This window comes from Limanda limanda, chromosome 20, assembly GCF_963576545.1.
Source record: "Limanda limanda chromosome 20, fLimLim1.1, whole genome shotgun sequence".
NCBI classification, from domain to species: domain Eukaryota; kingdom Metazoa; phylum Chordata; class Actinopteri; order Pleuronectiformes; family Pleuronectidae; genus Limanda; species Limanda limanda.
This window is the reverse complement of record NC_083655.1, coordinates 9,098,316-9,122,954: the sequence shown is the minus strand read 5'-3', so window position 1 is coordinate 9,122,954 and position 24,639 is coordinate 9,098,316.

The window sequence follows — 24,639 nt, the reverse complement described above, 5'->3', positions numbered from 1 at the left end:
ATTACATTCGTTTATGTGGACGGTTTAGATCAATCTGAATAAACCTCGAGCGTGTGTGTGTTAAAGACTGGTGGTTGGAAAAATTGCATTTTTGACTCACACAGCGAAGCCTCTGTGTTTTCATCAGCCACCATTGTCTAACACTGTTCACATAATTGGTACATGACTGCCTGCACACTGAGGGACTGATGATTATTACCAGTTAGATAGATGTGTCAGCCTCCTCAGGAAGTACAGCCGGATTCGCCCCTTCCTGTGCAGAGTGTTGGCAGACCAGTCCACTGTCATGTGGTTGTAGCAGCAGTCCTGACGACCTCCACATCTACGCCCTCCATGGAGACCGGGTTGCAGAGGAGGTCTGGTCAACTGAAAGTCCACCACCACCTCTGACAGTCTTTTGTTTTCTTCCTCTGTCAGGTGAAGCTCCGCTACAATCCTGGTGCACCCAACACCTTCAGGGTCGTGGGAGGATTTCTGCAGGTGTCACGAGTCGGAGTGGTACTTGGACTCAGGAGGTGTGAACATGACAGGAAAGAGCACAATCCCCCCCGGTGACCACAGACTCAGAGACACAGTTATTCACACAAAGGCACCGCAGGAATATTTTTCCAGCCTTGGTTATAAGTAGGGTTGCAAAGGGGCGGAAAGCACAGATCATTCCCAGCATTCTGCACACTACAGCAGGGCTATTGAGGCCTGCATTAGTGTGCAGGACTAGTCAGGTAAGTTGCGATGATATTACTGGGGAAATATATTAGCATGCTGATTGAGGGTTGTTCATTTGTTCATCTAGCCTATTTCCATTCATTTATCCATCAATTGTAAAATATGTTTACAGACGATTCCAATTGTTTGGCTAACTATTTAAATCTCTGGCATTGCATTAGCGTTTTTTTACAAACTTTTTTCTCATCGTATTCTACAGAACAATGCCACGTGCTCTATCTCATGTGTGGAGGCATTTCACCCCATCCAATGTAGAAGGAAAGGCTGTGTACATTTGCAAATACTGTGCAAAGACCTATGTTAAGAATGACACAATGATGCAGAAGCATATAGTCAAGTGCCCAAAGTTTCCTCAGGGCTCAAATCAGACAAAACAAAACAAAGTGTTTATATTTATGTCTGTATATCACAAGGTAAATACAGTAAGTATAAATTACCCACAACATTTCCCGTTAATTCCCGTTTATTCCTGTATATTCCCGTTAATTCCCGTATATTCCCGTTAATTCCCATGGAAAGTTTCCAACTTTGAATATTCCCGGAATTTTGCAAGCCTAGTTATAAGAGAGCTAAGGATCCCTAAAGTTGCACATTGCATCTTATATCATATCACTCTGCTAATCCTAAACATCATGCCCTCAGTATCTGATATCTGCCGCCATCCTCCAACTTGTCAAACATGTATTCATTGAAATGCCGAGCTGGTGCGTTATGTTTTATCCCCCCAAGATCCAGCATCTACTGGTAATAGACTCATCCCTTCCTCTCATTTGGTTTCCCATTCCCACTCATTTCCCTCTAATGGATTGTTGACATCTCTCATCAAGCCACAGTCAACGTGTCGACATGTAAATAAGACTTAATTTCTTCTATCGATTTTCTCTCCGGATTTAAACACCGGGGGGGAAAAAACAGTATATGTGTGCGAGAAGTGTAACATCAGAGATGCAGAACGAGGGCTGAGAAACACTCGGCAGCCGCATCATTACAGAAGGCAAACATAATTAGTTAATCACGCCGGCTGACACGTTATAAATACAGATGTAATTGACTGCCAATGCCAGTTTGAAATATTCATTCAGATGAGTTGCAACAGTTATAGAGTGATACTGTAACAAACACAATCCCAAACCTAATTGGGTCAGCCACTGCTCCGAGAGGCAATTTAGAAAGCAATTACAGTCTCCAGTTTGCTCATGAGCGACTGATAACCGCTTGAAAATGCCTAAACCCTCTTAATCTCGCTGAAATAGACGGTTGCTCTTTTCTTTCACTACTTCACCGCGCCCCTAAAATCACAGGTAAAGCAATAAATGTGCAAATATTACACCAACCAATCCTTTCAACGATCTGTGGTCTGCAGGAATGTGTCCGGCACCATCATCCGATCCCATTATCATCAACACGAGGCTGCACATGATCAAACACGGGATTCGAGTCCCTGAAGTTCCACCGAGTGAAACCGAATCTAAAGCAGCTGAAAATGGAGCCACTGATGTTGGAGGTGAATGAAATTGCTCACATATGCACGGCCGTATAAAGGGAGGAACAGAGGAGGCAATCAATGGACGGAGAGCGAGAGAGAGTGAGAGAGAGGGAGAGAGGGAGGCTGGGTGATACAACATGTCGTCAGAGTAATTACTCAGTAATGGATGAAACAATTGATGTCGAGTCCGATCCGAGTGTGAAATGTGAAGGTTGTCTCAAGGTGTAACGAGTCCTTCCTTTGTGATTACTGCCCTGTGAGGAATTGGAATGGTCAGTCTACCAAATGGAAAGGTTTCTTCCTATCACTAATGTTATGTGCTTATACTAAATAAGAACTGTCGATAGTAATTTCAATCCTTTCTTATGTCAATCCCATCAAAATTCAAAAGAAAGGGGGGGGATGTAGGGGGGATTGTAACAGGTTGGTTTCTTATTTCTGCCAATCAGGTGTAGGTTTCAACCCCTGTCTGGTTGTTTGTTGGCTTATTTGTTTATAAGCAAGATAACGCAAAAACTACGTAACGGATTTCCACGAACTTTAGTGGAAGGATGTGTTACGGGTCAGAAAAGAGCTGATTCAAACTGGTGTGGATCTGCATTGCGAGTCAGGGTGTGTTTCGACATTTCCACCGTTTTCACAGGGAGTAATTTATGGATCTTCATTAAAAACCAATCAGGGATATTGAGAAGCCTGATATTTATGAATGTGTTCAATTTGGTGCAGTCTGATTGGATTTAAAGGGCCAGTTCAGCCTTGGCAGAGGAGTGGGCCATTCTACTTTGCTATGTATTTATAAAGTGAAATAACCAATGATCAATTTCGGACAACCTATGTTTTCCATAAGGGAACATACATCATCGGCGCTCTGCAAGCACAAAATGATTAACAGCTCTTTCAATTAGCTCAGAGGTCCTAATACAGCAGCCTGGGAGCGGCACATTCCCTCAGTAATAAATCAAGTGGAATTACAGAGTAGAAAAAATGGCAGAACGGAAAACAGAAATGCATCTCACTCCTTAATATGCCTCAACACATTCTATCTATCCATTCATACACTTCCATTTCCGCATCCATCAGTGCATAGCTTGATAAAGATTAGTCGCGATGAGTGCCTTGAGTCAGCTAATGCTCATCTAAATCATTAATTTGCTCCAATTAAAGAGGCAAAAACCTATTTCTGGCTCTCGTACTCAGTCTTTGAAACAGCTGCGTTATTAGTTGTTGATTAAGTTTGTTTGTGAGCCTCGGCTCATTTGCATTTTTTGAAGCTCTCTACAATTTCCAGCCTCCATCCAGAGGAAGCCGGCAGATGGCTGCTATTCAGTGTTTATCAAGCAACACTAACTTTTATGTCTTTCTCTTGGCTCTCCGGAGACTCATTATCAATGCTAGTTAGATGCTATAGTAAAAAGCAGCCCAGAGGTTGAACACCTGGCACCAGAGATGGAGGATAGTACTGAGTTTTTCGACTTTTCTTAACGAATCCACAAGACATGTGGATGGAGAAACAGAGGTTGAGGATAACACATTCCAAGGTTAATCCTAATGTGTTAAAACCCCACTGCTCTGGTCATTCAGTGATCTCCTACTGTGCAAATAGAATAACCCCATATTGAATCTGTATATCCATCACTTGTGCTTATTTTCTTTCACAGCCAGGCTTTATCAGCGAGGGGTGTTAGGGCCCGAGGCGCAGGTCCACTGAAAATCATCAAAATAATTCAATCAGATTGTCCAGAGATCTCATTACGGAGCCGGAGCAGGACACTGAACATTAGACTTTCAGAGTTGGCAGCCGAGGCAGCGGGTCGGCCGACTGACGGACTGGAGGTGCTTTCAGGATGAGTTCAGACTTAAATTACCGTCCGCCCGCCTGTTCTATGGATCAGAGCTCTGTCTGTAAACTCTCACACTCTCCGATACCCAAGTTCTTCATGTAAAAAGTATGGCAGAGCAGGGGATCCACATATAGATGTGATTTTACTTCTCATTCATAGTTTAGAAAATGACCTCCGAGCACGATTGCCTCCTCAGGGGAGAACGGACGACTCACAACAGCTGTTCTATCTTATTAGCATGCTAACTTCAAGCTCTCGATAGTAGAAATATGTGGTGAACAGGTTACTGAGCATCATCCTGTTAGCGTGAGCTGAGTAGCATTTAGCTACTGAATGGCTGCAGACTCTTAAGACTGTTTTACCGATAAACCTTTGTGATCGTTGTGGCTTTGTGAGAAAAAACATGTTTTTGTAGAAAGTTTTAAATTGTGCTACTCACATAACAAACTACACAATAACAGGATGAGCCTCTCCAGATATCTTCATGTTATCTCCCTGACTCGTGGGACAACAGTTACTAAAAGCCTCTTATATCACGGAGAGCATCTCACCTGGAACCATGTTTACTCAAAGGAAAACATCTTGAGAGTTCACATGATCGCGGAATCTCTCTCTGTGGTGCAGAAAGAGAACAGATCTTTCAAAACAGTCTCAAGGGCAAAGTGTGAATTCTACGTTTGTCAGATAAAAAGCTGCTCAGCAGCCACACAGCATTTAACTAATGAAATACAAATCTCAGCTTGAAGCTTTGCTCGGAATTCTGAGAATCACTTTGTGCAAGCCGAACTACAGTATCTGGAGAGGAGAGCATTTTCTCAAGCTTGAAGTCTCTGCTGGGAGCTGTGGGTTTAATGGCTGCTGGTTGCTTTACAAAAAGCTCTTATTTTGACATACTTTATATTATACAGTGTTAACGGTGTGGGGCAGAAAATAAAATAAAGCATGAATCCTGAGTTGTCATCTTTCCTCCACTTGTTGCACCTTACTTCTCTGCCATTCCTGTCTCCACTTCTATATGGACGGTCTCTCCAAGCTTTTTTCCTCTTCTCTCCATCTCCCACAGACTTGGTCCATTTATTCTCCAATTATATTCCATTACTGGACCCATACTGGAGGCTGGACCATTTAGCTTTCTGACCTCTCCCTCTGTCTCTCCTTTTCTTCTCTGTCGAGTGTGTCGCCCGGCTCCTGTTCCTCAGATTTAGACATTTAAGATGGTTGGAAATTCACTGAATAGGACAAATATAGTTTTGCTCATATTCACAAATTACAATTTTTCTCATAGGGCCTAACAAGCTGCAACATCCTCTGTTCTTAACCCTCAACAAAAGTTAAACTATCAAAAAAAAAACTATTAACAGAGAATACAAATGTAGAAACCTCAGAGAGCCACATGTGACGGATCCTTCTCCCAGGACGGACCTACAATAGATGCCGCTTGTAGCCAAGAAATACCTCCCGCTAAATAAGAGTCTCTAAAAAGCTATTTGTGATTTCATAAGGGATTATGATACAATACAACTGTACAAAGTGTCAACAGGTTTAAGTCTTTACTTACGTCAACAAACCGTGTCTGTGAATAGAGTATCCACTTCCATTGAATAAGGCTTTTAGCTGTAGTGGGTCCGGAGACTTTAGACAGGGAACACATTAGTGTGAAAGGGAAAAGAGAGAATCCCTTTAAAGAAAAGCATCATCAGATGGAGTTTGATGGAATTGCACATGTTACAATATCCTTTACTTTCTACATTTGTGCCTCTGAAAATCAGATTTGAGTTGAAACTCCACTTGATGATGACGATCATGCGGCACCTTGACACCTGGGCAGCTCCTTGTGGTGAGATTGTGTGAATATGAGCAAAACACAGAAGTAAAGCTAGATATTAAAACTTGGTCTTTGAGTTCGAGAGCAGGACTAATTGATTTCACATTTAGATTTTGAAAAGCTTTTGCTCAGAACCCTGCATTTACAATCAAGTGGATTTGCTCTGCTGGAGCTCAAGCTGGGGGCTTGCACTTTGTTGCTAGGACAGATTTCCTGCGCTCCAGCTTCCGATCTCACTCACGCTGCTTCGGTGCGTCGGTGAAACGTCCGCTCTTGGATTTCTCTTGGAAACAGCGTGAGGGGACAAGCTGGAGCTGATCCGTTAGAAAATCTGAATCTCAAACTGAATGACTCTGCTCCTGAACAAAGAATCAAGGTCTTTTTACTGCGATAAATATAATTCATAAACCATCTCAAGCTGTGTTTTCAAGTACATGTCACTTTCACATTTACCGCAGCGTCCTCGCAGTTTTCTCTCAGTTAATCTGAAAGTTCTTCTCTCGTGACAGATGAATGTTTGTAATGGGGCCAGACTTTGCATACATTACATTAAAATAGCAGCGGAGACGAGGAACGCAGCGTGTGAATTCCTTCCTGTGTGTCCTTTGCCCTCTGGCTGCGCTTGTTGGGGTTTAATGAGCGCCTGATCGCAGGTGATGTCTTCCTGGTCAGCTGAGGATAACGTGGCGAGGAACGGTGGGAGGTGATGGGCTCCCTCTTGTCCAGCCCTTTAGTGAAGCAGAAATAAAGCTGCAGATTAAGAGCAGCTGTAGCCTGGAGGGATGTGGGTTGGAGTCTGCGATGTCAGAGGTCAAAGTGCCCTTGAGCAGCTCTGGTGGGCGATAAGCAGAGGGGCGGTGCTTCCACTGGGCCGCTCCCACTTGTGAAGCTGTGGAACCTCATCAGGGAGAAACCAAGAACGAGCTTGTGTGCTCAGCAAAGTCTTTCCTGCATAATTAACACATGGAAAAAGGATGCTGGGTGAATGGAGGGCGAGGTCAGCCTGTTCTTCTGCAGCAGGAAAAGAGGAATCTTTACTTTTCAGTGCTGAAAAATACCAAAAAACCATATCCTCAGGTCCTGCGCAAGTATTTAAGAACACTGGATATTTCTTAATTGACACCCACATCATGTCTTTTCAAATATTAATACATGTTCACGATAGTTATTGCAAACGTGTTGCAGCGCCTACATATGACTGTCAGGGTAATATAGAGAAAAATGAACAATCCGTTAATTGCAAAGCTAAAGCTGCACAAATTAAGAACGTAGTAAAGAATAGACAGATGGGGAATAAACAATTCAATGAGTATTTAAAAGTGAAAAATAAATCACACTCATTTCATTAAAATGTCAAATAATTTATGCAGTTCTGTCAGAAACTAAAATATCACTTAACAATTTCACCCAATTATACGACCAGATGAAATTGCAGAGTATCACCAACGTTTGAAATTCATTTTGACGGGGAATAATATTTCTGTGCCAAATTTCAGAGCAAACCATCCAACAGTTATCACATAAAACCTGCTGGATAAAACCTCACCAATAGGATTCAACCTTGCAGGCAGGCACAAGGGGGCGATCAAGATGTTTGGCTTCACATCTGGGAGCTGTCTTTATTAAAAACTATACATTTCATGAATCCACAATCTACTGCAGCTCACTGTGATACATTACAAGTTATCTTCTTAATTCTGAACCTTTTCAAAATGTTTCTATTTGGTTTGACATTGATACTCAGACATGAAACCGAAACTACAGCAGCAACAACGTGGAGCAGGACTGCAGATTGAAAACGATGGAGGCTAATCTGCTGTGGTGCGACTCTCAAGCCGGTTTCATGATTCTGAACGCATCGTTGAGTTTGCATCTTTCTCCGTCCACACGGAACCGTGACTAAATGAAAGTATTTTGTCCACTCAGCAGCGAGGCTCAGCCCCCCCCCCGTCTGCTGCTCCGCTGGCTCCGCTGGCCGCTCACTTCAATCTGGGCCGAGGGCTTTGTCCGTCCGGGAGATTCACTGCCGGGACCCGAGCCCATCAAGACAAGCACTTTATTGTAAACAGAGGAAGCTCGGGTGCATGATGAGGTTTTGAGGCCGAGGGAAAGTGGAGTGGGTCGTATCACAGGCAAATCAACAGGGCCTCACCAGGGTAATGTGAGCTGGACTCCGGCCAAAGACTTACAGTAAAGGCAGCGGATCCAGAGGTGAATCGATTCATAGACTTTGAGACTGGAAGGTAAACCACACAGAATACAAAATTGGAGAAATCAAGCTCCCTCCTATTTCCTATGTCTTTTCGAGGGGACATCCAGGGTGCGATTTGTAAAACCCTGATTCTATCGGCTCCTTGCCATCAAGATTGATTGCTCATCACTTGCAGAAGATTCAGCAAATGGTCTCATTTAATAAGTCAAATACTGTAGAAAGGAATCGGATTAAACTCCTCTGCATCATCTCTTCTCCTCAGTAATTATAACCTTTTATTTGCGATATAATTAATTAAATAATCCCTGTGGTTGGTAGTTGTTTTTCCAAACTGGGGAATGAATGTTATTTGTGCGATAATCCTCATTATCCAAGATTATAAACAAAACGAGTTGTAACATCGATCTGTAATTTTACAATTAGCGCTGATTAGAGTTGTTTGTACGCACACGATATTAATGAGCCGCTCTGTTCTTCTTCTTCTTCACTTGAAGCAGCAGCCTCAGACAAACTTTGATATTGAAGTCATTTGTCTTGTTATTTTCTGTCCATTAAAATGTTCCCGATCACTTTGTAATCGGATTGGAAGTTTGACTGTGGGGATTTAAATTTCTCTCCTCTTACAATTTAAACAGAAAAGGAAATGAAGCCTTCAGCGTGATTGCATGTACAGAACCCATTAGACGTTTGACCCATTAAAACATAATCTTTGGCAACTGGAAAACCAAAATATGTGTGTTTTTTCCTTATTTTTTGATGCATATTAATCATGAAAACAGACATATTGCTTGGACAATGAGGTTAGTAGCCCCGGGCGTTTTCTTTAAGAAACACTCTGAGAGGAAATTGATGTGAAATCCACATCTTAATTGAGTTTCCTGCCCAGGGAGAGATCCACGACCAACCAGCTCCAGAGTATTTGTTTTATGCTTTAAATGTTAATCTCGCACAACTCGAGGGAACTTTATAAGAAACGTGCACAGGAAGTTGGAATTGTGCAACTTTTATTCAGCTAACTCAAATTCTGTTGTTACAAATGTTTGTAGACAGTGAATCCAGAATTTCTAGGAATACTTTCCTACTTGACGAAGTGTTTAATTATTCTGATTTGATTCTTATTTGCTTCCTCCGTGTTAGCAGATGGGACATGTAGGATCAAATTTTTCTGATAAGTTTGTTTTTAAGTAGTTATTTGATGCTGTAAAACGAGAGAAAAACCATAATTGATAGCTCAGACTGGCTCACGATTGTTTGATTGTAAGTATGGCTGGGACTTTGATACTGCGGCTTCACACCACAATCACTCCTGCACAGATTGTTACGCCCCGGGTCTAGGGGAACCCAGAGACATGACATGTGGTGCTCTCCCCATTCTTCCCACTCCCAAGCAGGCCAGTATCACAAAGTATTTCTGGTTTAGTGGTAGCTTTTATTTCGCTTCAGAGGGAGTAGGCCAACACAACAAACAAAACAATCTTATTCCCTACGTTCCCATCTATGAAACAAAACTGTTAACAAAAAGACAAATGCTTATCTAACTCCTAACTCAGGAAAACACAGGAGAAAACAGGGGTAAAAGAAAAGGCTTCTCCCTCCTACAGGGCTACCACCAACACTCATTTACTACAGATATACACGACAGAACAATGCGGCATACAGACACTGGTCCTGGTTGGAGGTGGGAGATTCGGTGGAGAGAGGGAGAGTGCAGTCAGTCAGCTCCTCAAGTAGGCTCCTCTCCTCACTCTGGCCAATCCCGGAGCAGCAATAAGCAGGTCCCACCTGCTATCAAGGCCACACACACACACACACTCAAGGAAGACTGCTCACATACTAGGAGGAGGAACAGACCGTGTCACACAAACACACAGGGTCGTAACATCTCCCCACCTGAAATCAAACATTTATCCCCCAATAAATATTTGATTCATTGAGCACGTGATAGAGCATCAGCCATGACGTTGTCCAACCCCTTTTTATAACAGATCTCAATGTTGACGTCCTGCACTAATAACGACCAGCGCATCAAACGCTGATTACTGTTCTGCATCTGGCTCAAAAAACACAGAGTGGGACGAGTGGGTAACTTACTCAATCTCAGAATTTCGGAGGCGCGCACTGGGGACAGAGTTGTGCCTGTCATTCAGCCCATCATCCGAGGCATTGTATGGGGGCTGTATGACAGATATGGAGGCTACAGGCACAATAACACGGGGCGGGTCGGCACATGTTGATGTGGCATACGCGAGTTTTCTTACTGTGGGTCGGATGTGTTGGCATGGGGGTTGGAAATGAGTGATATTCGTGCCCCCTTGCACTTTGTTCAGTTATATTCAGTTGTTCAGTTCAGTTATATAAGACATATGCCATCCACCTTTATATACAGTCTATTTTATAAACTGATATGCATGTATATAGGTGTTTATATGAAAAGACCATATAGGTATACCAGAAAGTTTCACAACTATTCTTTTATAAATATAATACTATAAACTCTGTGTTAACAATCCTTTCCGTCTTGTTTTAAGAACCTTTGCGATTCATTGCACTGGATAATTTTTGAGTAATTTTCTAATTCTGTCCCTATTAACTCAAATAAATTGTTTATTACAATAAATTTAAAGCCTTCGGGAAATACTTTTATAAACCTCTGTTGGGGTATGGGGGGTGCGGACCAGCTGCAGGTGAACTGAACATACAGATGAGGTTGTGGATTAAAAAAGACCTTAACCATCGTTATCACCTGGGCAATGAGAAGCAGTCTCCTCTGAATCCTGTGTTTTCTCCACCCATCCATCCTCCTTCTATAAATACTGCATCACCTGACTTCCCGCTAACGACAGGCCATAATAAGCTGCTGGCGGGTAGGGTGGGGGTGGGGGGGGGGGGGTGACCTGTGGGGTCGTTCTTTACAGGAGGACAGTTTTGTTTTCTCAGTCAGAAAATCTCTTCCCCAGGTGCTCGCCATCACCTTCCATCACACACCATCAGCGGGATGTTTATTTCTCAACACCCTGCTGGTGATGGTGCTGCGGGTGATTTAATAAGCAGAGAGAAATTGGCTTTGCAGGGTTTAGCTGCTTCACCCGGCGAGGTTCAGCCACACGGAGAACACGGGAGCTGTTCACCGAGCCAGCTGCGGTGCAGGGGGGGAAATGGTTACCTGGAGGAGTCGCCTCAAGATGTTTGATTGCAGCAATCTCCTGTGTGTGCAGGTAATCATGCATCACGCCGTGCACCAGCTCCTATTTGTGCATGACTGAGTGAACAGCGTGACGCGAGAGGACAGCACCTGAGAGGACAGCACCTGAGAGGACAGCACCTGAGAGGACAGCACCTGAGAGGACAGCACCTGAGAGGACAGCACCTGAGAGGACAGCACCTGAGAGGACGGGAGGAATTAACACATCAAATCTGAGCCGAAAACAACAACTTCTACTGAAACAGAGATGAGCGGCTCTGGGATTATGAGTCAGTTCATGTCAGAACCTCTCGATATTAAAAACATCTCGTACGAGTTCTATGTTTAAAAAGATTTTCGTGTCACGTACATGTTATTATCTCTTCTCTTAAATAAGTAAAAGTTCTCAGTGTATCGACCAGAGGTCTGATAATAAACTATAGTCGAAACAGCAGAGTGATAAAAGCAAAGAAGACATTATCCAGCTATTCTCTGGCTGAGTAGTTTTCCTTGAGACAAGCACACTGAAAGCCACGTGTAAAAAGGGTTGAAGTGCCGCTTTTAAATATGAATAATAATATTAAGCATTGGTCTCTTTGGAGGTTCAGGCAGCGTCGGCAGAGACATGAGCTCAGTTTGTGTCGTTTTAAACAAACTCTTCATTCTACAAAACCCCTTGAACTCACAGAGTTCACAGGATTTTAGCTTCATCAGTGTGTGTGTGTTTGTGTGTGTGTGTGTGTATGTGTGTGTGCAGATTATTGTGACCATCTAACAAATACAAGCTCCCATGAGAATCATCATCATTTCACCTTCATTGCAAGGTTCTTACCTTGGTTTTCTTTTGCCAACAGGAAATTTTAAAAGTTATTAAAATGCAACTAAACTTTTTCTTTTAGTTTTTTAGTTTTTTGAGGTTAAATATGTTTTCTGAATTTCCGGCCTTGAGGAGAACTTTGCTTTCATGGCACCACTCTCTTCATTAGTGGAGTCTTGAACACCTTTCAGCACCGGTAGGTTTTTACACAAGGACGCATCAGTTTACAAGGGTGCAAGGTGTTTTTTTAAGGATGAGAAGTAGGAATCATTGTTTGAAGAAGAACAAGAAGAAAATAAGAATATTGAACAAATGGCAAACAACAGAACATAGAGCTACAGAAATAAAAGGTGAAGCCTGAATCCCTATAAAGCCAAACAACTTCCATCTCATGCTCCTTCATTCTCTGAATAAACACAAGTATCCTTTCATAAACAAGCTCAGGCGCGGCTCATTAATAACCAGAGAAAGTCACCACATTTCTTTCTGCCTTGTGCTCTCACTTAAAATATTCTCATGAAGTCCTATTTTGTTTTTGCCGTGGACCGAGGACGCCATCTCTGTAATCAGGCTCCGGCTCCCCCTGCTGCTGCGGAGCGACAACACGCCTCAACCTTCATCGCCGCGTTGGCTCCGGTACAAACCTGAACAAACACGTAATTGGATTAGCTTGTCGGATGCTGCGTTCTTCACGCTGTCCTCACAGGGATGGGGGGGCCGCGCACCTCTGATCTCTGAAGAGACGCGGCCGCAGCCTGTTAACAACCCCGAACAAATCGGAGGCCGCGACGCCGACAGGAGCAGGTGACCTCTGGCGCCCCCCCCACCCCCAGCTCCACAAACCTTATTAGTTTCTGTCTTTTAAAAATGAACGTGAAGTTCTCACAAGGTCGTGTTATTGTTTAAGATGAAAGGAGGCTCTGAAGGAAGCTAATTGCCATTCATGAGAGAAAATGCTGCGTGGAAAGAGGCCTGGATGCTTCTCTTTTATTTCCCATCATGCCACACACCGCAAATCATCGGCGGACCAAGGTTGCGGGAGTGCGGTGTTAAGCGCTCTCGTCCTGTTTGTTAATGTGAACTCAGTGGATCCGTTGAATGGGCTGAACGGCGGCGCATCAATACACGACACAAATAGAACCTCCACCCAGTCATTGAATTAAACAGCTTTTCATGCAGCGGGAATAGAGAGTGCAGCTTTTAAAGCTTTCACTGCGGTCCACACAGAAATGGATTCCAGACTCCAGTGTCTTTAGCTTAGAGCAGTGAAAGCATGTGAGGGGGATAAATGTGCAGTAATGACTGAGAGGACGGGTTTCATCCGGCTCTGCTTCCCTCCTCCATCATTATGCAGCACGTGTAGAGTAATGCAGAATAAATAAGATTTAATATGCTGCCTTGAATCAAACAGCAATCAGCTCTGCATTGTTGCGTCGTTGTTTCGGGGTAAATCTGGAGAGCAAATACCGTCAGAGACACTTAATGATTTAATAATAATCCAGAATGTGCTTTTATTTTTTGTTTTTTGCACAGTTTGAAGCTTGAAGCTTGTTTCTCTGTTTTTCATATAATCCTTGTTTTTCTTGTAAGTCAATATATTTACAGTTTTATTTTCAGGTTAAATTTGTAGGTTCAAGTAGATAAATCGTCTCAAAGGGAAAAAGTAAGTGAAGAGGAAAGAACGAGGACATTGTTGAGACTCAATTTCTGTGAGTCGCTGTAAACTCTGGTCATCTGTGTGTGTGTGTGTGTGTGTGTGTGTGTGTGTGTGTGTGTGTGTGTGTGTGTGTGTGTGAGTTTACATGTTGAAATATTGCCTTTGTTGTTCGGGAGCACTTAACAACAAACACAATTACTCGCCTGGAAGCAGTGCAGTGATTATAGAGTGTCAGGTTTTTATTTTGTCTGCATATTTAAAATAACAATCCGCCCACTACAGCAAAAATCATGTGTGATTGTATCATCGGCGCTTAACTCGCCTGTTTTCGGGTGGGTGGAAAATTTAATTAAACTGTCATTGTGCGGGAGAGTTTATCTTGATGCAATCTCCGTACCCCAGAACACGTTTAATGTTAAATCAAAAGCGTTGATATAAAGAATTTATAGAAGTCAGTTTCCTTTCTCGTCCAAGCATTGAGGAAACGGTGAAGTGCAAACACAAGGCAAGAACTTTAAGAAGAAGTTTTCAAGAGGCGATTCCTCAAAGTCTTGATTTTACTGTATTTCGAGACATTTCTCATGAATACATCTGCATAAAATGTCAAGTTATATCTAATGTTATATCAAATGTAGTGTAATCTGTGGTGGTGAGGTGTATAAGCTTATATTTGGGAATTACAATATGATGCAATGTAATACCAGTGGTGGGATGTAACAACATACTTTGACTTCATTGCTGTATTTAAGTACTTACCTTTACATCACTACTCATATCAGCAAGTATATTTCATCCAACTGAGATGTATGACAGAGTCTGAATATGCTTGTATTAACAAATATACAGTAATTTAACCGTTACATTTGGGAAAAGGCAATAACCTTTACTTTTCATACTTAAGCAAGTACCTGTTTGTTTTTACTCTAATATAAAAGTTAAATTGTGTACTTTAACTTTTAATTCAGTACATTTCTGTCTATTTATTTGTACATTTATCATGAGGATATATAAAAACTGAAATAATATACACATTATAAACAGGATTGTTCTTGTGTATTCAAAATTCACAGAAAGTAAATCAGTGTTAAACAGTTAAATTAATTTAACCTGATTTAGATGTATTGGTGCATTTAAACAGTTGTATGATATGTTCTATTCAAACCATTAGGATATATGTCTGTGTCAAAAGTGGAATCTCATCCCTGTTTGTCGACTACAAATGCAACAGTTGTTTTTGTGGGAGACAAGCGGCGCCACATAGAAAGTCAGGGAACATGTCAGGGAGCTAATGGCCACAAAGAGACTCACACGTTCTTAGAAATGACAAAATAACACCAGTGATCGTGGTCTCGCTCGGTTTTGTCTTTTCACAGAATCCCCTTAAAAGCCTCATTGATTCTGGGTTTGGTCAATTTCATAACACACCAGCAAAGTGCGGTGACATCTATTCCTGAGCATCATCGCTCGCCTCTGATTCACCTTCCTGTCGCCATGGCAGCAGCAGCAATAGGAGCCTGCTTGATAACTCAGTTTCTTTATCAAAAGGAGAAAAAAAAGCCGGGCTGACATTTGGACTGAGATGACTGACACGACGCGTTCGCCCGACATTAACTTCACCTCTTCCAGCCCACACCTCATCTCCCTCCGAAAACATTAACATAGATCAACTATTAGATAAGGAGCAGTTTTTCTGTGATAAAGCAGCAGAATAAATTTCACTGTGAACATGTAAGATGCCACTGAAAGAAATACTGAGTCTAGGATCTGTACAGTTTGACCACTGCTACATACAGGAACCATGCTAAACAAGCCTGAATCCGTACTAATACTAATCTAATTGTAATGATAGTGAACTGTTTTTTAAACTTTTCAGTTTAATTTAATTCTCAACACAGAGCCCACACATCTATAAATGGATGTATATGCATAGTATTCTTAAACATGAAATAAATCCAAAATATTTGGCTTGAAAGATGAAAATAATATAAAATGTGGCTAAAAGAAGTGATGCTCTATTAAAGAAAATTATAAAAGACATAATGACGATATCATTACAAAGTTAAAGGCTGAGATGATTGTAAATTTTTATGAGTTGCACCTTTGATTTTACAGCAACGACATCTCAGAACATCTGCTGTCTCTTTATCTCTTTATCTCTTCATCAGTTTATCTCTTTATCTCTTTATCTCTGTCATATTTCTAAAAACCACTGTGGACTTTCTTGGTTTAAATGCAAAGTGATCATAGTTGGCGTCTGATGCCGGAGGAGGACCACGCTAATTTCTGTTCAATTAAATTAGTCATGTTGAACGTGATAATTACTCGTGTTAAGCGGAATGATCATCCAGCAGCAGACACTGATACAACGTGCCATGACTGCAGCTCGCGGGCATTTCATTTTCTCAGTCATGAGCAGGGATGGACCGGCTCTAATTAAAAAGCTTTAAAGGCTCCGAGCCTAAAAAAGGAAAACTGCTGCGTGTGGGTGAGTGTTTGTGTTTGTATTACACTTGACCACACACACACACACACACACACACACACACACACACACACACACACACACGTATGACCCATTCTGACCCCTGCACAGAGTGAATGCCTCATGAAATTACAGAAAAACAAATAATATAATTGAAATAACAAACTTTATTAATTTGGCTCGTTTCAAAACAGAGTGAAGTGTTTGTTATATGATAAAAAAAGTGCTGAAGCATGTCAGTAAAAGGTTGAAAATGCATTGTCATGTGTGGGTGGATGATCTGTTGATTGAGGCTCATTAATGATGAGCTCTTATTTGCTATTTGACCCTTTTAAACATCTCTCTGCTCTCTGTTTAAATGCTGCTCACCAGGAGACCCATACCTCTCAACAAAGCCCCCACACAGAGCCGCAAATCCCTGAGAAACAACAACTCTGAAACATGGAAAATGCAGATGTCCTCACATTGAGCAACATGCATTGTCACCGACTGGTTTGATGAGTGGGAAAATGATGTAAATCCCATTCCCAGTCACCAGATCTCAACCGAATTGACTCCAATTTCTCTCTTTTCAATAATTTTGTAGAATATGACTAGTAAAATAATTGGAGACATTGCTGAAGCCAAAAGCCAAATCATATTATTGTACTAACCCATTTTCCGGTCATCAAAAATCCCATCAACACCTGCAAACATCTGGCTTCCGTCTGCAACAGGAATAGATTTAATCATATCTCACTCCCCAGTCAAACGAGTCGGATGTAGACACAGGTTGTAATCGGCTCCAGTTGCGATCAACAGTGATAGAAATGTGACACCCGAGTACGAGAGACCCTCAGAACAGAGAGGCAACTTACTCTACTGGCAGTGGGAAAGGAGATGAAGCAATCTAAATAAATGCAAAGAAGTGGAGCCACTGAAGCTCAGTCAGATCTGTCGGCCCCTGAGCCTGCAGTGTTTTAAAACACGGCGAGCCCACCAGCTCAACCCCCCCTCTGTCCCCTCTGGAGCTCCCACCCTGCCACAAACTGTTTGTTCCTGCTGCAGCTCGGCCGCTGAGTGTGCAGCTGCTCGTGCCAGCAGTCCACACAGAGCTTCAGCTACAGGGTGAAGGTCGAACTTCACAGTGTTTGGATCCAAAAGCCCCTCTGCCCTCCTCCCTTTTTCATCTTTTCCCTGAAGAGCATTGCAGTTATCCGAGGTAATCAGTAGCACAGTGAGAAGTGGAACTGTGGGCAGTCTGTTATTTCCCCAGTCGATCTACAGAGATTTCCCTTTGGTTACCTTGAGACAGCCTCCAAAAGTCGGAGACCACTTTCCCCATCCAGAAAGCGGCTTCATAAACAAAGCCAGCATTTGTGTTTGTCCTGGTTATGACGTTTCCAGATCCCTTAACATTGTTTTGGCTGCAGGCTGAAGACCTTGCCGCTGTTGTTGAAGCCACGTTTGATGTCCCTTTCCAATTAGTGGCTTTTATTTTATGTTTTTCCAACTCTGAAATATTCTCTCAGTGAACATGTCATAGTTGGGAAATCATCCCTCCAGTCTCTAATGTGAAAACAAGTTCTCCCCATTTTAGCTTTGGTGGCGATGAAGTAAATAATTACTGCAGATGATAATATTCAGATCGTGTTTATAAGAGCCCCACAGCTTCCTGCAGGGCAAACTGACAACTGGACTAACACAGAAACTCTAACATCCCACATAAAGTTTTAGACTAATTTGAGCCAAAGATTTTAAAACAACTAATGACCTTTTGAAAACACAGTGTAGATTTATGCATCTCAGTGGATGAAGAAGACTAATTTACTAATCATGTTTCCAATGCTACTGTTAATACACTGCTCAAAACAGTTAAAGGAACACTTTGAAAACACATCAGATCTCATTGTGAAAAAAAAATTCTGTTGGATATTTATACTGATATGGACAGTTTAATGTCTTAGGAACAAAAGGATGCCCCATCTTTGATGGAAATAAAAGTTTTCAGCCTACAGAGGGCTCAATTTTATAGACACCCCGAAAATCATAGCGAAAAAGTGATGTGGCAGGCTTGTCCATTTTGCCAAAATTCAATTTCTGCAACTCAAAATGCTTCTCAATATTTTGTGTGGCCCCCACGTGCTTGTATGCATGCTTGACAGAGTAGCGGCATGCTCCTAATGAGACAACGGATGGTGTCTTGTGGGATGTCCTCCCAGATCTGTCTAAGGGCATCAGTGAGCTCCTGTAAAGTCTGAGGAGCAACCTGGCGGCGTCTGATGGACCGAAACATAATGTCCCAGAGGTTTTCTATCGGGTTTAGGTCAGGTGATCGTGAGGGCCATTCAATTGCATCAATTTCTTCATCCTCCAGGTACTGCCTGCATACCCTTGCCACACGAGGCCGGGCATTGTCGTGCATCAGGAGGAACCCAGGACCTACTGCACCATCGTAGGGTCTGACCATGGGTTCAAGGATTTCATCCCGATACCTAATGGCAGTAAGACTGCCGTTCTCTAGCCTGTAGAGGTCTGTGCGTCCCTCCATGGATATGCCTCCCCAGACCATCACTGACCCACCAACAAACCGGTCATGCTGAACGATGTTGCAGGCAGCATAGCGTTCTCCTTGGCTTCTCCAGACCCATTCACGTCTATCACAGGTGCTCAAGGTGAACCTGCTCTCATCTGTGAAAAGCACAGGGCGCCAGTGGCGGACATGCCAATTCTGGTGTTCTATAGCAAATGCCAACCAAGCTTCACGGTGCTGGGCAGTGAGCACAGGGCACACTGCAGGACGTCGCGCCCTGAGGCCACCCTCATGAAGTCTGTTTCTGACTGTTTGGGCAGAGATATTCACACCAGTGGCCTGCTGGAGTCATTCTGTAGGGCTCGAGCAGTGCTCAACCTGTTCCTCCAAAGCACAAAGTAGCAGATATCGGTCCTGCTGATGGGTTGAGGACCTTCTACAGCCCTGTCCAGCTCTCCTAGAGTAACTGCCTGTCTCCTGGAATCTCCTCCGTGTTCTGGAGATTATGCTGGGAGACACATCAAATCTCCTTGCAACGGCACGCATGGATGTGCCATCCTGGAGGAGTTGGACAATCTGTGCAACTTCTGTAGGGTTAAGATATCGCCTCATGCTCCCAGTAGAGATAATGACTCTAGCTAAAGCCAACACTAATGGAAAACCAGTCGAAGTGATCAAGAGGGAGAAACTTGAAATGGCCTCCACATGCAAAACCACTCCTATTTTGGGGGTCGTCTCATTGTTGCCCCTCTAGTGCACCTGTTGTTAATTCCATCAACACTTATGCAGCTGAAACTGATTAACAACCCCCTCTGCTACTTAACTGACCAGATAATTATCAAAAAAGTGCAATTGAATTCATGCCATACCCTGATAAAAAAGTGTTCCTTTAATTTTTTTGAGCAGTGTACCTCAAGGCTTAATGTTAGGTCCCAAAGTGTTGTAATAAATGCTTTCATTGCATCATGTTTTAACCCAAGTGTAAAACTCCCAGTAAATCTCATGGTTGTTGATCATTTTCCAAGATTAGGTGAACAAGCATGTTCCTCTCACGCACACTCTCGGTAGTATTCTGTTAGATAATAAATGTGCCAGACTAGATGTTTGTCATAACTTTTGAAATGGACACAAACATATCCCGGTCATTTTCTGTGACATTAGAACAAACACAACTTCTATCCTACAGTTGAGAATATAGATAAATGTTGAAGAAGTCATACGGCCCTAATTTTTACCATATCAGTTCACACCTGGCATTAGAAAGCGTCTACTAGAGTGACCACTTGTGATTGGATATTACACCCCCCCCCCCGCTCTATATGCAAATGCACATCATTTCTGTTCATGAAGACCAAATGATGTTGGTTTTACTGAGTCTGCCTGTGACATGTCCACTGTCAGTGTGTGGGTGTGAGAGAGGAGAGCAGGGCAACGAGGGGCGAGTGAATCACAGGTCGACGATGAAAATGGGATTTAAACAAATAGAAAATCAATATGCGGTGCTCAGTGTTAATATTGTGGTCGTGGCCACAAATAGCGTGTCAGAGGACGTCAGCTGAGTGGGCGAGGACGCGTTTGTGTTCGCTACTAAAAGAAAGTCCTGACATCCTGAATTCTCAGTTGGACTCGTTCACACCTGCACTCAGAGCTGACCACCTGTTGTCAGCTCACCAGAGGCCGCATGTTAATACCAGGGCTGAACAGGGTGATGGATTTTCACTGTAGAGGGCTACACTGTTGGTGAGCTTGCCTAACAAAGGGCAGGCATTAGTGGAAATCCCAGGATAACATGCTCAACAAAACAGCAGTGAATGTTTAGGGAGCTCTTGGGATCCATCCCCCCCCCCCAATAAGCCGCGCCTCGCTGCATACGAAACCTCGTAAACATTTTTACGCTGTTATTCCCGTAAGGCTTCTGCATTGATCACAGCTCGGAGTATTTGATTTGTGGCTCCTGAATAAACAACTAATGTTGCATGTTGCGTAAAAGTGAGAAAAGCGAGTGAAACCCGTTAAATGCTCCAATAACGACTGAACAAATGAACCTTAATCAATGTCACACAACCATTCAGCTCCTTCTTAATAATTTAGTGAGCCCTGCTGACATGGTTTGTGTACCTATGGCTGCAAGAGTCATACTTTGTGAGACTGCTATCAAATATTGAGAGCCATTTCTTTGTGTACGCTCATCACAGAAGAATTAGATTCATATTCCAGGTGCTTCTGTTGGAGTATATGCAAGTGTTTTGTAGATTTGTTCGCTGTGTCTGCGCATTCCTTCTGTGGAGTGAGAGTGGTTTGATTCTTTTAAATTGTTTTCAGTGAGGTACAATCAAAAAAACAGCAGGGGAAGAAATGAGTGATTGTAGGCAGGCTTCGGGAACACGGCGATCTCGACAGTGATATCTACAACGAGTCTCATGTGCACCAGATACGGGAAGTTTCTCAAACCTGTGATTGCACATTAGCACGAGAGAGACTGGTGCTCTCCAGCTCTGTAATTACCAACATTAAGTGTCGTCAGTCAAGAGAATGGCAGCTCGTGCAGGCAGGGGGTGGACTTTGTCTCAATTAGCCTGTTCTGTTTCATCACCTCTCCCCCTGAGTACGTCAGCAGCATGGAGATTGGAGTTTGTCCTGCAGCTGGTGAGTCTTTCCTCTCCTTCACACAACAGAAAATGTCACAGAATGAAACAGGAAGCGTTCGGAAGCTTTCTCCAAAGTGAAAAGGTTGACAAGGCTCCTTGTTGAGAAACTCTGGGGTAACATCTTCTGCACTTTGTGAGAGCAGCTTTTGATAAGTCACTCATGACTCACACGTGTTTATTTCTGCTGTTGTCATTAATGCAAAGTCAGGGTAAGTTCGTAGCCATATTTTTGTTGTCACATATTATCAAACAGGTGTTTTTTGTTTCACAGAACATTCGAATGTTGTTTCTAACTAATAATGTGGAAAAAACGAAATCTTTAAAATAAAAAAGGGAGGTAAGTATTCCATCATAATTCGATACAATAGACATTATTTCACAAAATGTATAATCTTGATAAATTTACAGGTTCTGCAGTGAGGGTCAAGACTTTGGGCCCAGAAGCTGTCTGGTTTTTGCGTCTGCTTTGACCAATCAGGTTTCAGGAGGCTTTGGTAGCCCGCAGATAAACAGTTTGAGTGGGAAGCAAAAGAGGCAGAGATTGGCCAAAATGTCGCCTGGACACCTACATAAAGTGTCACTGTTTTGTCTGGGGAGAGAGTTTACCAAAGTCTACCCCAGAAGCATAAAAAAACATTGTCCGTTGCCCCCAGAAGCTAATTTGTGTCTGAGATTGCAAAGTGTTAGATTGAATATTGAGTGAACAGTTCCCCCTCATCCGACCTCTGTAGAGCAGTGCAGCCTTGTGCCAGCAGGTTCTGCTCTCTGTGTCTGTTTCATCATGTTTCAATCCACCACCAGCTATTTACTGTTACAACAGCTCAGAGAGGGCAAGAGGCAGAGCTGTCGTCATGACAGGGCACCGGGTGTCAGAATGGCAGGCGGCACTACAGGCAAGGTCTGTCGCTGCTACATGAGGATCGTGGTGACAGTCCGAATGTTGAGCCAGCCCTTCATGAACAAACAGGCAAAGTGCAGCACGCAAACGGCACCAGGGTAAATTTTGGACTTAAAAATAAATCAGGGATGTCACCTTGGAAATGTTGCATTTAGCACGGGCAGCGGCAAAAATCAAAAAGAAAATGGCAGCCACGGCAAACCGCGAGAAATCCAGTAAAGAATAAAACAGTCAGAACCTTGTTTGTATTTCTATTGTAAAGACAAACCAAGCTTGTCCTGATCAGAGATTCATATAATGTCTTACTTGAGAAGACAAGCCAACGTTAAGACTTCAGAGGTGGAGGACGATTCACTAAAAGCAAAAGAACATCGTGAAGTTTCTCATCTTCTCCTCTCGACTGATGTGGTCACAACTCGCAGCAGAAGCTGATTTATGCCGCAATAAACTCAAACACACACACTGACACTTAAATGATTTAAGACAGTTGTTTTTCAGTAAGCCTCCAAACTGTAAAGTGCTGGTGAGCCCGTTCGCTCTCGCTGGTTTTTAAAAAATCATTGCTGCAGGTGTATTGTGAATTCTCCACCCACGCTGTTTTCCCGGGGACGGTGCGAGCGCCGACACCATCTGGCTTTAAGTGAAGAAGTCTGAGAAATATGGCTGCTGCCACGGGCGACCCGGGGCAAGTGCTTTTAAGCTGAAGATATGTTTACAGTGTCTAATGGATCGACACGGACCATGAATCTGCCCGTCCACCTGAGGCCACGGTCCAGGGTCAGAACAAGTCGGTGAAATGTTGAGGTTTAATCACCAGGCAGTGAAGTTTGAAGGGTGACTGCGAAAATTCACGCCCTGAGCAAACAGTTGTTTGTGGAAAGAAATGAGCTGGTGGAGCCATGTTTTTGTGATTTCCTTATTTTTTTACTGCACCTTCCTCCCTGATCCAACTGCCAAGTCATTTTCTGTTGATGGCTCAATTTAACGTCAGGCCTCTTTATCTGCAGGCGTGAAAATGTTCTGCATGCTATGGGTATCACACATTCCCCCCCCCCGAGTCGCAATCCACATAAAAACCCGTCGCCTCCCCTCCTTTCGCCCCCTGCGCAGGTGACAAGCTAAAATGAGAGATAGCTCCATTTGCCTCCTATAGCTAATTGGATTAGCGCTTAAGGCACTACAATAATGGCTGACTTTAGAGAGGCAGGCGGAGAGAATGTTGGGGGTGTGGGGAGTGGAGTGGTACAGCCAATTTTCCAGTGAAATGAGCTTTGCTAGAGGTGAAGAGAAAAACTCCTGGTGAGGAATCGAGAGACGCTGTGTGTTGGAGGATTTCACGCTTCCACACGCAGTGATGTGTCACACACATTAACATTCAGCGCATTAGAAGAGAAGCACATAGTTGTAAATGACGTGTTCGTGCTACTGTCACAATCCAGAAATGTATTAATTACACGTCATAATAAGAGACGATTGTGTCCTTGGTATCACGGCCAGGGAGGATACTTGTCTCTGAATAGCTGGAGGGTTTGTGTCAGTGGAAGTCAGTGAAGCTATGATCCTTGTCCCTGTTAGAAATGTATATTCAGAGGTTTATTTAAAGGTATGGAGATGGTTTGTTTCTTTAAAGGCATTTTTCTTCAAGAGCACAAGTCCTACACGTTACACTTTAGTTATCAAAGTACTTTTCAAAGTAGGTTGTCGTTAGTATCTCAGAGATCCACAACTCTTCTGTGGATTCACTCTCTCAGTGTTCTCTCCTCCTATGATCACACACTGACTCCATGGTGTGAGATCTGTGCTCTACAGGGGCCTCACCATCTGTTGCAGGACTCCTGAAGGAAGGTCTTCATGACTTTGGCTGCACGTCTGGGGTCGTTGCCAGGCTGCAGAATTACACTGGGACCAATCAGATGCCTCCCTGATGGGATTGTGCGATGGAAAAAGAGGATAAACATCGCATTAAAAACAACCTTTTGCACTGTATTGTATTTAAAACTACACATCAGCATTAAAGCAGTGTTTCATTTAATTATCTAAATGAATTACTGTTAAGTTTATTTAATCAGACGACCTCAACTACTCTGCAAATCAGATAAGGACGTTTGGTCGAGTGCCAAAGGTCCATAGAACCCTGCATGCACCGATAATCAAACACATGCTCCCATTTAGAAAGTGCAAAGATTATAGTTTCTTATATTTCTCCGATAACTGTTAAAATTGAAATTGCAGTTGAAGGTTTGAGCGTCTATGAAATCAATTATACCCTCGGAATCCTATAACATTGCTTTTACCAGCATTGCACATGTCACAGTTATTAGGTGTGTTTGCCGGACATGGCACAGCATTAACAC